Here is a 16,112-nt window from a genome sequence, read left to right on the forward strand (position 1 = left end):
TCCCGAGCATTTCAACCAAAACACACAGCTTTATCTAAAACATAAAACAGATTTATTAACTACAGAAAGAGTGATTTTAAGTAATTTAAGTGGTAGGCTAAAAGTCAGAAACAGTTACCTTAAGAAAATGAAAAGTAAACACACATTCTAAAGTCTAATTTTTTAGTCTAAGAGGAGTTGAAGCAAACAGCTTTTCTCACCCCAATTGATGGCACAAGCAGGTGACAGTTCCTGAATACATAGGCAGGAACTACCTTCCAGTCTGGGACCACCCTTCCCCAGTTCATAGACTATCAGGGTTGAAAGGGACCTCAGGAAGTCATCTAGTCCAATCCCCTGCTCAAAGCAGGACCAAACCCCAGACAGATTTTTGCCCCATATCCCTAAATGGCTCTCTCAAGGATTGAACTCACAACCCTGGGTTTAGCAGGCCAATGCTCAAACCACTGAGCTATCCCTCCCCCCTGAAGTCTTTTTCCTCCAGATGTTCTTCCAGGTGTTGTGTGGGTGGGGGCCAGAAGAGACCAAGTGATCATGCCACTGTCTCGCTCTCACTTTCTTCCAGCTGTTGAAAAGATCCTTCCTGTGACATGGGTTAGTTGCCCCCACATTTCGTATGTGCCTCCACCCAGAAGTCTCTAGGATAGTGGATTGTGTGTAGATGAGCCATTTATGCCTGTCTGGCCATTGATGGCTACTCCTTTGTTGTAACTGAAAGGCTGGTTGTGGGTGTCCCTAACCTCACAGCATATCTCAGTGACACATATAGCAATACTTCATAACTTCACATACAGTGGTAGTACACACAAACAGTACAGCAGGTTATTATTGTTCAACAGTTCAAGATTTTCAAATGATACCTCACAATGCATACATTATACAAAACATGTCAAAATAATGTCACAGCGGTGAATATGGCAGTTCCAGGGTGCTACTTTGAGGTACAGACTGTCACAACTGTATTAGTCAGACATTCAGACAGTCCTTGTTAGGGTCTGGTAGTGTCTGGTTTGTGGAGTTTGTATGTAAATGATTATATTGTCAGACACTCAGACAGTCCTTGTTAGGGTCTGGTAGTGTCTGGTTTGTGGAATTTGTATGTAAATGATACAGCATGGCCAGAGGGCAGCAGGAGAGTGTTAGCAGGGAGCCTTATTCCCTGCAAGGGGAGGAAGGTTTGCTATAGATTAACTAGAGCACTTGAAGCCAATTAGAGCACCTGAAGCCAATTAGAGCACCAGCAGTCAGTCACATGATATAAGCCCCCTGCTTCAGTCAGACAGTGTGGGGGTTGGAGCAAAGAATGGTTTTGAAGAGAGACAAAAGGAAAGTTTGGAAGAGTGCTGCGGTGGGCTGAGAAGTCCAAAAACCCTAGGTAAGGGGCACCTGGCTTGTGTAGAAGGAAGGCAAGAAGCCCCTCCACAAGCTGAAGGGCAGGAGAGGGAAGTAGCCCAGGGGAAGGAACCACCAGTTCAAGTGGTTCACCACTAACCTCAGGGCCCCTGGGTTGGGACCTGGAGAAGAGGGTGGGCCCAGGTCCCTCCCTCTCCACTCCACTCCTCAAGGATACTAGTGGGTAATTAAAAATACCGGTTCAGAGGCAAGCAATGGTGCCCTGAACCTTCCCCAAAGAAGAGAAAGTGTGAGACCCAGCATAACAGTACTGGCAATTTGCCACAATATGCACATGTGCTGCTGTTTGGGTATAGTTCTTGAGAATCTCTGGGTTTGCACCAGCAGACTGACATCACCTTCTGATCTGCTATTGTGCAAAATCTGTGTATAGACCTGTCCTGGTCTGTAGATCTCCCTCTAGGTCTTTATTCAGCACAGGAAGTAGCCATATGCTCTTCATTGCCTGGCAGAGCCAGCCAGGTCAAAGGGGTGTGAAACTGAACTGCTAGTTAACTTGCAATGGGGTTCTAACTCCCTCTCAACCAGCTCATTCAATCACTGGGGATTAGACTCCAATCCATGTTAGAAATGGATGCAAGTTCAATTTAGGTCCTGCAATGGGGAAGAGTCCAAAATGTGATGGCACAAGAAGAAACCCATCTCAATAGCACACTGTTGAGCCACAGGCTTTTCTGTGTATGTAGGTTTTTCATCATCGTATCCACTCATTATACTCCATACCTGAACATAGTCATCATATGAACAACATACCCTCATATCTTGATGTCTGTACTTTGACATGTTAATCTTTTACCCCCATCTGGGGATATTGCAGATTATGTATTCCTTACACCATCCAATCTTAAACTGAATTTTGCACCCCTTGATAATCTGTACATTATTCCCTGATAACCAGAAACTTCTACACTTAAACTCTGTACCTTTCACATTTTTTAAACATAATCTTAATAAGATTTCATATTGATGTGTGAAGATAAAAACCACATACAAGACACCTGCAGTTTTCACTGACTTAGTTTTCTAAAAACTATAATAAAAGATGTTACTTAAAAAGAAATACAGACAAATGCAAAAATGACAGACCCTGTTTTTATAGACATGTTTATTCATGACAGAAACATAACTTCAATATCATTTAGAATGTGGATTTCAAATGAGAGTTCAGCAATGAAAGGATGCATATATGTGTGCATTTAAAAAGCAATAAATTTGTGTAATCTTTGCAGAAAGCTGAGGGGGGATCTGATTCTTCTCTTAAATACATCAAAGGGATAAACAGCAGGCTGGGAGAAAAGCCTGAGGCCATGTCTATCTACATAAGAACGGCCATACTGGGTCAGACCAAAGATCCAGCTAGCCAGTATCCTGTCTTCTGACAGTGGCCAATGCCAGGTCCCCGAGAGGGAATGAACAGAACAGGGAATCATCAAGTGATCCATTCCCTGTTACGCATTCCCAGCTTCTGGCAGACAGAGGCTAGAGACACCATCCCTGCCCATCCTGGCTAATAGCCATTGATGGACCTATCCTCCATCAATTTATTAAGTTCTTGTTTGAAACCTGTTATAGTCTCGGCCTTCACAACATCCTCTGGCAAAGAGTTCCATAGGTTGACTGTACATTGTGTGAAGAAATGCTTCTTGTTGTTTGTTTTAAACCTGCTGCCTACAAAATTACCTTGACCTAACTTCCTTCCACATACAACCACTACAGTAATTTCAACGCTTGAGTGTGTTGTCACTTTGCTCCTTGTGTCAGCTGTGTGCATCCTCACCAGAAGCTCATCCTTTGCACTGTCAGTGTGGAGAATTGTGGGAAGACTCCTGAAAGCCAGTAACAGTCGACATAAGCAATGTAGTGTCTACACTATGTGTCAACCTCACTACATCAACCTTGACTCTACACCATTCACAGAGGTGGAGTATTAAATTGGTGTAGCTTGACAGTTATGTCGGTGGGAGAAAAAATTAAGAGTAGACAATTCCATAGCTTGTCATTGTAAGCTGCCTTGCCTTGACTTAACTTTGCAGTCTAAGGAGTGTAAGGGCCTGTCTACAAAGGAAAATCGGCCAGCAGAACTAAAACAGAGTAATGATTATGCTGGTAACTCCCCACATGGACACACTATTCCTGAATGAAAGGGACTTCATTCTGGAATAATTACTTCTGCTTCTCTTTTGTTCCAGAATAGAGGGACAACATAGGCTGTTATGCCATCGTAGTTATATAGGGAGTCGTTCTGGACCAGGACCCCATTGGGCCATAACAATATTATATGACCACTATAGCTCTGCCAGTCATTTTCCTTATGTAGCAAGCAGGCCAGTGTTTCTATATGCAGGAGTGAATGAGTCGCTGTGTGTGTTTGACTGTGTATTTGTGTATGACCACATGGGTGTGTGTGGCTGTTTGGATATATTTCTTAGAGATCTCTGGTGTGAGGATGGCAGACTGAATTCAGCTTCCTATCTGTACAGGTAGAAAATCTGTGAGCAAACCAGGCCTAATCAGTATCTCTTTTCTAACTCCCCCAGGGTATTTAATCACCAGAGGCAGTTGCTAAATGTTCTTCATTGCCTGGAGAAGAACAATAGCTCTCTCTCTCCAGCCTTACCAAAGGAGTGTGAAACTGAACTGCTGATTAGTTCACCTGAATGGGGTGTTAACTCCCACTCAGACAGCTTCTTCTATCACTGGGGGATGGATTCAAATCCATGTTAGAACTGGATGCAATTTAGAGAGTGAGATGGGGAAAAGGAGTTAACACTCCAAAATGAGATGCCATAAATACAAAACCATCTCAATAACGCAATTTTGAAGCAAAGACTTTCCTTTCTAGGGGAGGTTTCAGGTAGAAACGTTCTTGCATATATGTTTTTCAAGGTGAAAGCCAAACACCAAATAAATCCACAGTTTTCACTGAGTTATTTTATTTCAAAAATAATAAATGGTGCTATTTTTACTTAAAAAGTATTACAGAGAACATCTTACATGACAGGTCCTGTATTTATAGACAGATTGCTTATTTGTGACATAAACATGACATGAAAATGCTTGTGATTTTAAATACAAGTTCAGCAATGAAACAATCCAAATATAGGGGGGGGTGTTTAAAAAGTAATAACAATATTTTAAAATCTTCCTGTTAACATCTCACCACTATCCCTACAGAAATATTAATGAGTTATCAAACCAGGCAGAAATAGCACATGATTATTAATTCTCATATGTTGTGTACATATTAATATCTCTCTATTTTTCTGATTGAAAACTGTGGCACAGAGACATATAGTAACTTGCTCAAGACACACAAAGAATAAATGGCATGGCTTCAATTATAATCTTGGAGTCATGATCCCAAGTCCTATCTTTCACACCCCATCATAAAATACTGTATTTCTAATTCCCAGCCCTTCCACTCCAACTCAGAAACACCAGTCCACCCAGAGCCAGGGATAGAACTCAGGAGTCCTGGCTCTCAGCACACTTCCATCTAACCAGTAATGCTTATTCCTCTCCCAGAACCAGTGATAGAACCCATTAAGTACTAACTCCTAGACTCCTTCTCTAACCCACAAGACCACCTAGAGATAAGGAGAGAACCCAGGAGTCCAGTCTCTCCTACAACTCAATATAAGCACTGGATCCCACTTCACTCCCAGAGCTGGAATAGAAGCCAGGAGTCATAATACCTGCTCCTATTTTCAGTCTCCTGGTACCATCCCAATTTCACAGCTCCAGGAACAGACTCCAAAACTAGTTGTGTTTTCTTGTTTAGCCACTCAGCAAGTGCATGCTTCTGAGTCAGTGTGTGGTTCATGGTGTTTACTGTGTGACCATGTTTATTTGCCTTTTGCTTTTATGAGTGTTTGTGTGTCTGTGTGTCTTTTAGATCTGGTCCATGTAGGCCTCACTTGGTCTGAGTGGGGCCACTACTCAAAAGCAAGGCAAGATATAAACTGTGTAAAAAGAAGTTCAAGCAATAATTAGATGGGCAGCGATGGCAAAGTTCATGTGGAAGGAGACTTATCAGACAGGGAGCAAACTAACAAAATATAAGGAGGGAACTAACCAAATATGCTGTGTGCATGTGGCACATCAAGAGAGCATGATACAAGCAGGAACTGGTTCTAAAATAATCTGACCACTCATAGAGTGCATGAAATGACATAGATTGGAAGACTCATGCACAGGGTTACATTTGTATATAAAGTAACCAATATTCTTTGAATTTGTGCTATACTCCTCACCCATCCCCTATACATGAGTCTGATCAGATCTGTGTTAGTGTTAGTATACTCCAGTAAAGAAACCTGAGTGATAAGTCTGAATTAGAGATGAGTTCTTGAGATCTCCAGACTAAGGGCTGGAGAGAAAATCCAGCAGCCTATGCACAAAGATCCACCTATTTAATTAAAGGTGAGATTTTAAACTAGTTTAGATCCCACAGGAAATAGTTCTGGGCCCAGTTCAGTGATTAAGATAATGGCACAGAGAGTACACTCATAAAGTTTTCAGATGACACCAAACTGGGAGGGGTCGCAAGATCTTTGGAGAATAGGATTCAAATTCAAAATGATCAGGACAAACTGGAGAAATCATAAAAACAATGAGGAGTCCAGTGACATCTTAAAGACTAACACATTTATTTGGCCATAAGTTTTTCGTGGTGCATCTGACGAAGGGGGCTTTTTGCCCATGAAAGCTTATGCAAAGATAAATCTGTTAGTCTTTAATGTGCCACCAGACTCCTTGTTGTATAAGTGAATATAGACTAATATGGCTACCCCTCTGATACTTGTCACGGAGAAATCGTCTGAAGTAAATAGGATGAAATTCAATAAGGACAAATGCAAAGTACTCCACTTTGGAAGGAACAGTCAGTTGCACACGTACAAAATAGAAAATGACTGCCTAAGAAGGAGTACTGCAGAAAAGGATTTGGGGGTCATAGTGGATCACAAGCTAAATATGAGCAAATAGTGCAGCACTGTTGCAAAATAAGCAAACATCATTCTGAGATGTATTAGCAGGACTGTTTTAAGCAAGACACAAGAAGTAATTATTCCGCTCTATTCCTCACTGATTAGGCCTCATCTGAAGTATTGTGTCCAATTCTGTTTCAGGAAAGATGTGGAGAAATTGGAGAAAGTCCAGAGAAGAGCAACAAAAATGATTAAAGCTCCAGAAAACATGACCTGTGAGGGAAGATTGAAAAAATTCGGTTTGTTTAGTCTGGAGAAGAGGAGATTGAGAGGGGACATGATCACATTTTTCAGGTACCTAAAAGGTTGTTACAAGGAGAAGGGAGAAAAATTGTTCTCCTTAATCTCTGAGGACAGGACAAGTAGTAATGGGTTTAAATAGCAGAAAGGGCAGTTTAGGTTGGACATTAGGAAAAACTTCCAGTCAGGGTGGTTAAGCACTGGAATAGATTTCAGAGCAAGGTTGTGGAATCTCCATCACTGGAGATTTTTAAGAGCAGGTTAAACAGCCCCTTCTCAGGGATGGTCTAGATCAGGGGTTCTCAAAGTGGGGCTTATGACTCCTCAGGGGGTCACGAGGTTATTATATGAGCGGTCGTGAACTGTCAGCTTCCACCCCAAACCCTGCTTCATCTCCAGCATTTAATAGTGTTAAATATTTAAAAAGGTGGTTTTATTTTATAAGGGGGAGTCACACACATACGCTTGTTGTGTGCAAGGGGTCACCACTACAAATGTTTGAGGACCACTGGTCTAGATAATACTTAGTCCCATCTTGAATGCAGGGAACTGGACTCAAGGTCCCCTCCAGTCCTACAATTCTATAATTCTGGTTTCACAGGGTTAATTTTCCTCCAGAAACAATATGCAAACAGGGCAGCCCTTTCCTATTTAGACACTTGACAGTATATGTTTTGTGTGTTTCTTTCTGAGTTTTTAGGTACTTTTGGTTGGATATTGAGTGTGAGAGTGCCTCTCTGTGTATTGTGTGTTTAGATATGAGAGCCTGTGTATACTTTAGACATTAATTGTGTGAGCCTATGTTTGTAGGCTGTGTGTTTCTTTGATTGATCATATAAACATGTTTGTGTTACTCTGTGTTTCTACATGTTGGAGTCCATGATTCTGTGTGTGTATGAATGCATATTTGTGTTTGAAGGCACAGTTGTGTGTGGCTGTTTAAATATAATTTCTGGGGATCTCTGGGATGAGGATGGCAGCCTGAATTCAGCTTCCTATCTGTACAGGTAGAAAATCTGTGAGTAGTCTAGACTTCTCTGATCTAAGGGCTTGGCTACACTTACAGTTTGCAGCGCTGGTCATCCAGCTGTGTAGGAGCAGCGCTGGTGTGTGGCCACACTCACAGCTACCAGCGCTGGTGTGTGGCCACATTTCCAGCGCTGTTGGGAGTGATGCATTATGGGCAGCTATCCCAGCATTCAAGTGGCCGCAACGTGCTTTTCAAAAGAGGGGGGTGGAGTGGGGTCTAGTGTGACAGGGAGCGGGGGGAAAGAGAGAGTGGATTTTTGGAGCCAACACTGTGTGTTAGCTTCCTGACTTGAAAAATCAGAACATTTTTCGGACCCCTTAGTCTTAACTCTTAATTGCAAACAGCATGCAGGCAATACGACTCCCCGCTGTTTCCCTGCCTGCCTCTCACTTGATTGTTTACAGCCAGGTACAGATGATCACAGCAAACAGGAGCTGTGTTTGTTTTTTAGATAGCAGCAGCAACGGAGGAGCTCCACAGAGCTCATTCACAACAGGGAGGAGGATCTCATTTGATTGTTCACAGATTGATCACAGCAAACAGGAGCTGATAAGCAGCTCCGGTAGAAACGGGGAGCTCCGAAGGTTCACAACAAAACAAAGAGAGGCTGCATAACAAAACAAAGGGAGTAATTTAGTTTAAAGCATTCTGGGATATCTCCTTATTCCCTGGAGGCCAATAAAAGCGCTGGTGTGTGTCCACACTTGATGAGCAGCGCTGGATCACCAGCGCTGCAATCGCTACACCCCAACCTGGCCAGGTGTACAGCCAGCGCTGCAGCCAGGGAGTTGCAGCGCTGGATGTGCCTTCCAGGTGTGGACAGTTACTAATTGCAGCGCTGGAAAGCCTCTACCAGCGCTGCAACTTGCAAGTGTAGCCAAGCCCTAAATTCCCTCAGGTCTTTAATCGCCAGAGGCAGTTGCCAAATGCTCTTCATTGCCTACAGGGGAACAACAGCTTTGTCTTTGTCCAGCTTTATCACAGGAGTGTGAAACTGAGCTTCTGATTAGTTCATCTCAATGAGGTGTTAACTCCCACTCAGTCAGCTTCTTCAATCACTGGGGGATGGATTCAAATCCATGTTAGAACTGGATGCAATTTAGAGAGTGGGATGGATAAAGGGGTTAACACTCCAAAATGAGATGCCACAAATACAAACCCATCACAATAATACAATTTTGAAGCAAAGACTTTCCTGTCTAGGGAAGATTTCAGGTAGAAAAGTTCTTGCTTATATGCTTTTCAAGGTGAACGCCAAACACCAAATAAATCCACAATTTTCACTGACTTATTTTATTTAAAAAATGATAAATGGTACTATTTTTATTTTAAAAGTATTACAGAGAACATCCTACATGACAGGTCCTATTTTTACAGACAGATTGCTTATGTGTGTCATAAACATACCTTTGAAAATGGTTGTAATTTTAAATACAAGTTCAGCAATTGAACAATCCAAATATAGGTGTGTGGGTGTGTTTAAAAAGTAATAACAATGTTTTAAAATCTTCCTGTTAACATCTCGCCACTATCCCTACAGAAATATTAATGAGTTATCAAACCAGGCAGAAATAGCATGTGATTATTAATTCTCATATGTTGTGTACATATTCACATCCCTCTATTTTTCCAGTGGAAATCTGTGGCACAGAGACACTTGCTCAAGTCACACAAAGAATCAATGACATGGCTTCAGTTATAACCTTGGAGTCGTAATCTCAGGTCTTATGGTCTCCAACCCACACTCTTCACAGGACCAGGAATAAAACCCAGGATTTCTAACTCCCAGCCCTTCCACTCCAATGCATGGAACACCAGTCCCCACCCAGAGCCAGGGATCGAACTCAAGAATCCTGCTTCCCAGCACCCCTCCATGTAACCAATAGAGCCTATTCCCCTCCCAGAACCAGTGATAGAACCCATTAAGTACTAGCTTCCAGATCCCTCTTCTCTAACCCACAAGACCACCTAGAGATAAGGAGAGAACCCAGGAGTTCTGGTTCTCAGACACCTCAGTATAAGCACTGGATCCCACTTCCCTCGTAGAGCTGGGATAGAAGTCAGGAGTCATAAAGCCTGCTCCTATTTTCAGTCTCCTGGTAGCACCCCAATTACACAGCTCCAGGAACAGATTCCAAACTGAGCTGTGTTTACTTCTTTAGCCACTCAGCGAATGCATGTTTCTGAGTCAGTGTGTGGTTTATGATGTTTAGCTTGTGACCAGGTTTATTTACCTTTCTGCTTTTATGCGTGATTGTGTGTCTGTGTGTCTTTTAGATCTGGCCCATGTAGGCCTCACTTGGTCTGAGTGGGGCCAGTAGTCAAGAGCAAGGCGAGAGATAAGCTGTGTAAAAACAAGTTCAAACAATAATTCGGTGGGCAGCGATGGCAAAGTTCGTGTGGAAGGAGACTTAGCAGAGAGGGTGCAAACTAACAAAATACAAGGAGGGAACTAACCAACTATGCTCTGTAAATGTGGCACATCACCTGAGCATGATACAAACAGGAACTGGTTCTAAAGTAACCTGACCACTCATAAAGTGCATGAAAATATATAGATTGGAAGACACATAGGCAGGGTCACATTTGTATACACAGTAACCAATATTCTTTGAATTTGTGCTATACCCCTCAACCATCCCCATACACATGAATCCAAGCAGATCTCTATAAGTGTTCGTGTATGCCAATAGGGAACCAAGTGATGTGTCTGAATTAGAGATGAGTTCTTGGGATTCAAGAAGCGAAGAGCTGGAGAGAAATTCCAGCAGCCTATACACAAACATCCACGTATTAAATTAAAGGTGTGGTTTTAAACTAGTTTAGACCCCACAGGAAGCAGCTCTGGGTCCGGTTCTGTTCAATATCTTCATCAATGATTTAGATAATGGCCTAGAGAATACACTTATAAAGTTTGTGGACGATACCAAGCTCGGACGGGTTGCAAGTGATTTGGAGGCTAGGATTAAAATTCAAATGATCTGGACATACTGGAGAAACCATCTGAAGCAAATAGGATGAAATTCAATAAGGACAAATAGAAGCAGCAAAGAATCCTGTGGCACCTTATAGACTAACAGACGTTTTGCAGCATGAGCTTTCGTGGGTGAATACCCACTTACGTCTGTTAGTCTATAAGGTGCCACAGGATTCTTTGCTGCTTCTACAGAACCAGACTAACACGGCTACCCCTCTAATACATAAGGACAAATACAAATTACTCCACTTAGGGAATAACAATCAGTTGCACACATACAAATTGGGAAATGACTGCCTAGGAAGGAGTACTGCGGAAAGGGATCTGGGGGTCATAGTGGATCACAGGCTAAATATGAGCAAATAGTGTAGCACTGTTGCAAAAAATGTAAACATCATTCTGGGCTGTATTAACAGGACTGTTTTAAGCAAGACACAAGAAGTAATTCTTTCGCTCTACTCCTCACTGATTAGGCCTCATCTGGAGTATTCTGTCCAGTTCTGGGCACCACATTTCAGGAAAGATGTGGAGAAATTGGAAAAAGTCCAGAGAAGAGCAACAAAAATGATTAAAGCTCCAGAAAACATGATCTGTGAGGGAAGATTGAAATAATTGGGTTTGTTCAGTCTGGAGAAGAGGAGATTGAGAGGGGACATGATCACATTTTTCAGGTACCTAAAAGGTTGTTACAAGGAGAAGGGAGAAAAATTGTTCTCCTTAATCTCTGAGGACAGGACAAGCAGTAATGGGTTTAAATTGCAGAAAGGGCAGTTTAGGTTGGACATTAGGAAAAACTTCCAGTCAGGGTGCTTAAGCACTGGAATAGATTTCAGAGCAAGGTTGTGGAATCTCCATCACTGGAGATTTTTAAGAGCAGGTTAAACAGCCCCTTCTCAGGGATGGTCTAGATCAGGGGTTCTCAAAGTGGGGCTTATGACCCCTCAGGGGGTCACGAGGTTATTACATGAGCGGTCGTGAGCTGTCAGCCTCAACCCCAAACCCTGCTTCACCTCCAGCATTTAATAGTGTTAAATATAAAAAAGCTGGTTTTAATTTATAAGGGGGAGTCTCACACATACCCTTGTTGTGTAAAAGGGGTCACCACAACAAATGTTTAAGAACCACTGGTCTAGGTAATACTTACTCCCATCTTGAGTGCAGGAAACTGGACTAGATGATTGCTTGAGGTCCCCTTCCAGTCCTACAATTCTATAATTCTGGTTTCACAGGGTGAATTTTCCTCCAGGAACAGTATGCAAACAGGGCAGCCCTTTCTTATTTAGACACTCGACAGTATATGTTTTGTGTGTTGGATGCTTTTGGTTGGATATTGAGTGTGAGAGTGCCTCTCTGTGTATTGTGTGTTTGGATATGAGAGCCTGCGTATTCTTTTGACGTTAATTGTGTGAGCCTGTGTTTGTGGGCTCTGTGTTTCTTTAATTGATTATATAAGCATGTTTGTGTTACTCTGTGTTTCTACATGCTGGAGTGCATGATTCTGTGTGTGTTTGACTGTGTATTTGTGTTTGAGGGCACAATTCTGTGTGACTGTTTAGATATAGCTCCTGGGGATCGCTGGGGTGAGGATGGCAGCCTGAATTCAGCTTCCTATCTGTACAGGTAGAAAATCTGTGAGTAGTCTAACCTTCTCTGTTCTAACTCCCTTCGGGTCTTTAATCACCAGAGGCAGTTGCCAAATGTTCTTCATTGCCTGGAGGGAAACAATGGCTCTGTCTGTGTTCAGCCTTATCACAGGAGTGTGAAACTGAACTTCTGATTAGTTCATCTCAATGGAGTGTTAACTCCCACTCAGTCAGCTTCTTCAGTCACTGGGGAATGGATTCAAATCCATGTTAGAACTGGATGCAATTTAGAAAGTGGGATGGGGGAAAAGGGTTAATACTCCAAAATGAGATGCCACAAATACAAACCCATCACAACAACACAATTTTGAAGAAAATCTAAATATGGGGGGGTGTTTAAAAAGTAATAACAATGTTTTAAAATCTTCCTGTTAACATCTCCCTACTACCACTACAGAAATATTAACCAGTTATCAAATCAGGCAGAAATATGACCTGATTATTAATTCTCATATGTTGTGTACATATTAATATTCCTGTATTTTTCTGATGGGAAAAGGTGGCAGAGACAGATAGTAACTTGCTTAAGTCACACAAAGAATCAATGGCATGGCTTCAATTATAACTTTGGAATCATGATCTCAAGTCCTATGTTCTCCAGCCCACACTCCACCCAGTACCAGGAATAAAACCCAGGATTTCTAACTCCCAGCCCTTCCACTCTAATGCATGGAACGTCAGTCCCCACCCAGACCCAGGGATAGAAGTCGGGAGTCTTGCCTCCCAGGACCCCTCCATCTAACCAGTAGAGCCTATTCCTCTCCTAGAGCCAGTGATAGAACCCATTAAGTCCTCGCTCCTTAACTCCTCTGCTCTAACTCACAAGACCCCCCCCATCCCACACAGAGACAGGCATAGAACCCAGGAGTCATAAAGCCTGCTCCTATTTTAAGTCTCCTGGTAGCACCCCTGTTATACACCTCCAGGAACAGAATCCAAACTGAGTTGTGTTTTTTTGTTTAGCCACTCAGCAAGGGGCATGTTTCTGAGTCAGTGTTTGGTTTATGATCTTTACTGTATCAGAGGGGTAGCCGTGTTAGTCTGGTTCTGTAGAAGCAGCAAAGAATCCTGTGGCACCTTATAGACTAACAGACATTTTGCAGCATGAGCTTTCGTGGGTGAATACCCACTTCTTCGGATGCAAGTATTCACCCACGAAAGCTCATGCTGCAAAACGTCTGTTAGTCTATAAGGTGCCACAGGATTCTTTGCTGCTTCTACAGAACCAGACTAACACGGCTACCCCTCTGATACAGTAAAGATCATAAACCAAACACTGACTCAGAAACATGCCCCTTGCTGAGTGGCTAAACAAAAAAACACAACTCAGTTTGGATTCTGTTCCTGGAGGTGTATAACTTAGTTCCTGGGTATCTCTGGCATCCTGGCATCAGCTTCCTACCTATAGTGGAACAAAATCTGTGAACAAACCAGGCTTAATGAGTTTCTCTTTTCTAACTCCCCCTGGTTCTTTAATCACCAGAGGCAGTTGCCAAATGATCTTCTTTGCCTGTAGGGGAACAAGAGCTCTGTCTCTATCCAGCCTTATCAAAGGAGTGTGAAATTGAAGTGCTGATTAATCCACCTCAATGGGGTGTTAACTCCCATTCAGTCAGCTCCTTCAGTCACTGAAAGATGAAATCAAATCCATGTTAGAATTCGGTGCAATTTAGAGACTGGGATGGAGATGAGGGGTTAAGACTTCAAAATGTGATTCCACAATACAAACACATCTCAAGACAATTTTGAAGCCAAAGACTTTCCTGTCTAGGGAAGGTTTCAGGTAGAAACCCTCCTTTATTTTGTTTCTCAATATGAATGCCAAATAACATGTAAACTAGAAGTTTCCACTGAATTACTTTACTAAAAATAATAAAATATTACTTTTACTTTAAAATACAGACAACATCCTACATGAGAGATCCTGTCTTTGTAGACAGATTGCTTATTTAGGACATAAACATAACTTGAAAATCATTGTGATTTTATATACAAGATCAGCAATGAAACAATCCAAATATAGGTGTGTTGGTGTCACTAGGCATAACCCTAGGTAACTCGGGAGGATGGAAGACCACGAGTGTCGATGAAGCCCTCCTGCTCTAGGCCTAAGTGAACCAATGTTCCTCCATGTTAAACTTTGTGTAACCTAATGTGCTAATAGCTGCAAAACTGTGGTGTAAGCAGTTAGCTATTAGTTGTAACAGGCTGAAAGCAGCTCAAGGCCGCTTCAGATAAAGTGTACATGTCTGCAATGGAAAGAGGGAGGAAGGGGGAAGAAAAGATATTGAGCAAGTAAAACATCGCAGCTGGAAGGAAGAGGGAGGGGGAACGGGGAAATGAGCTAGTCAGCAAAAGAAAAAGTTTTGTAGTAAACAACTGGAGTATAAAAGAAGGGAGACTGCTTGCATTGGGTGTGCTTGATTTGAGATGTGTCAGTCTCCTTGCACCGCTTTGAGATCTCAAATAAACTTGGTTTGCTTCTCCATCCTAGTGTGTTCATTGGCGCGACGCACACCGGGCAACGAACCCCGCTGTTGTCCCCCCTCGGGCACTCTGTGCCGGCAACAGGTGTGTGTGCTTAAAAAGTAATAACAATCATAGAATCTCAGGGTTGGAAGGGACCTCAGGAGGTCATCTAGTCCAACCCCCTGCTCAAAGCAGGACCAAACCCAACTAAATCATCCCAGCCAGGGCTTTGTCAAGCCTGACCTTAAAAACCTCTAAGGAAGATTTTTATCTCACCTCCATCCTTACAGAACTATTAACTGATTATTAAACCTTGCAGAAATATAACCTACTATTTCTCAGATGAGGTTGCATTGTACATGTTATTATTACTCATTTTCTAGATGAAAATTTGTGGCACAGAGACAGACAATAACTTGCTCACGGTCAAAGAGCCATTGGTGTAGCCTGAATTATAACCTTGGAGTCATGATCCAAAGTCCAACCCATTACACCCCACACTCCTCCCAGAGCCAGGAATAGAACCCATGATTCCTAGCTCCCAGCCCTTTCACTCTAATCCATTAAACACCACTCCTCACCTAGAGCCAGGACTAGAACTTGCAAATGCCAGCTCCCAGACCCTCTCCATCTAACCAGTAAAGCCTATTCCCCTCCACAAACCAGTGATAGACCCCAAGCCCTAGCTCCCAGCCCCCTCTGCTCTAACCCCACCCTCCACACAAAGATAAGCATAGAACCCAGAAGTCCTGGTTCCCAGATGGCTTAGTATAATCATTAGACCCCACTTCTCTCCCAGAGCTGGGAGAGAACCCAGGAGTCATGATGTCTGTGGCTATTTTCAGTCTCCTGGTACCACCCCCAAGTTCCAGGAACAGAATCCAAACTAAGCTGTGTGTTCTTGTTTAGCCACTGAGCAAGCACATGTTTCAGTGTCAGTGTGTGGTTCATAGTGTTCAGTGTTTGAGCATATTTATTTGATTTTCTGCATAGTTGTGCGTTAGTGTATCTGCATGCTGTATGCATGTCTATTAGATCTGGCCCTTGTAGGCCTCACTTGGTCTGAGTAGGCCCAGTAGTCAAGGGACAAGGCAAGAGATAAGCTGTGTGAAAACAAGTTCAAGCAATAATTGGGTGGGCTGCTATGGCAAAGTTCATGTGGAAGGAGACTTAGTAGAGAGAGAGGAAACCAGCAAAATATAAGGAGGGAACTAACCAAATATGTTCTGTACATGTGGCACATCAAGAGAGCATGATACAAACAGGAACTGGTTCTAAAATAACCTGACCACTCATAAAGTGCATGAAATGACGCAGATTGGAAGACTTATGCATAGGGTCACATTTGTATA

Source organism: Mauremys mutica, chromosome 15 (genome assembly GCF_020497125.1).
Source record: "Mauremys mutica isolate MM-2020 ecotype Southern chromosome 15, ASM2049712v1, whole genome shotgun sequence".
Taxonomy (NCBI): domain Eukaryota; kingdom Metazoa; phylum Chordata; order Testudines; family Geoemydidae; genus Mauremys; species Mauremys mutica.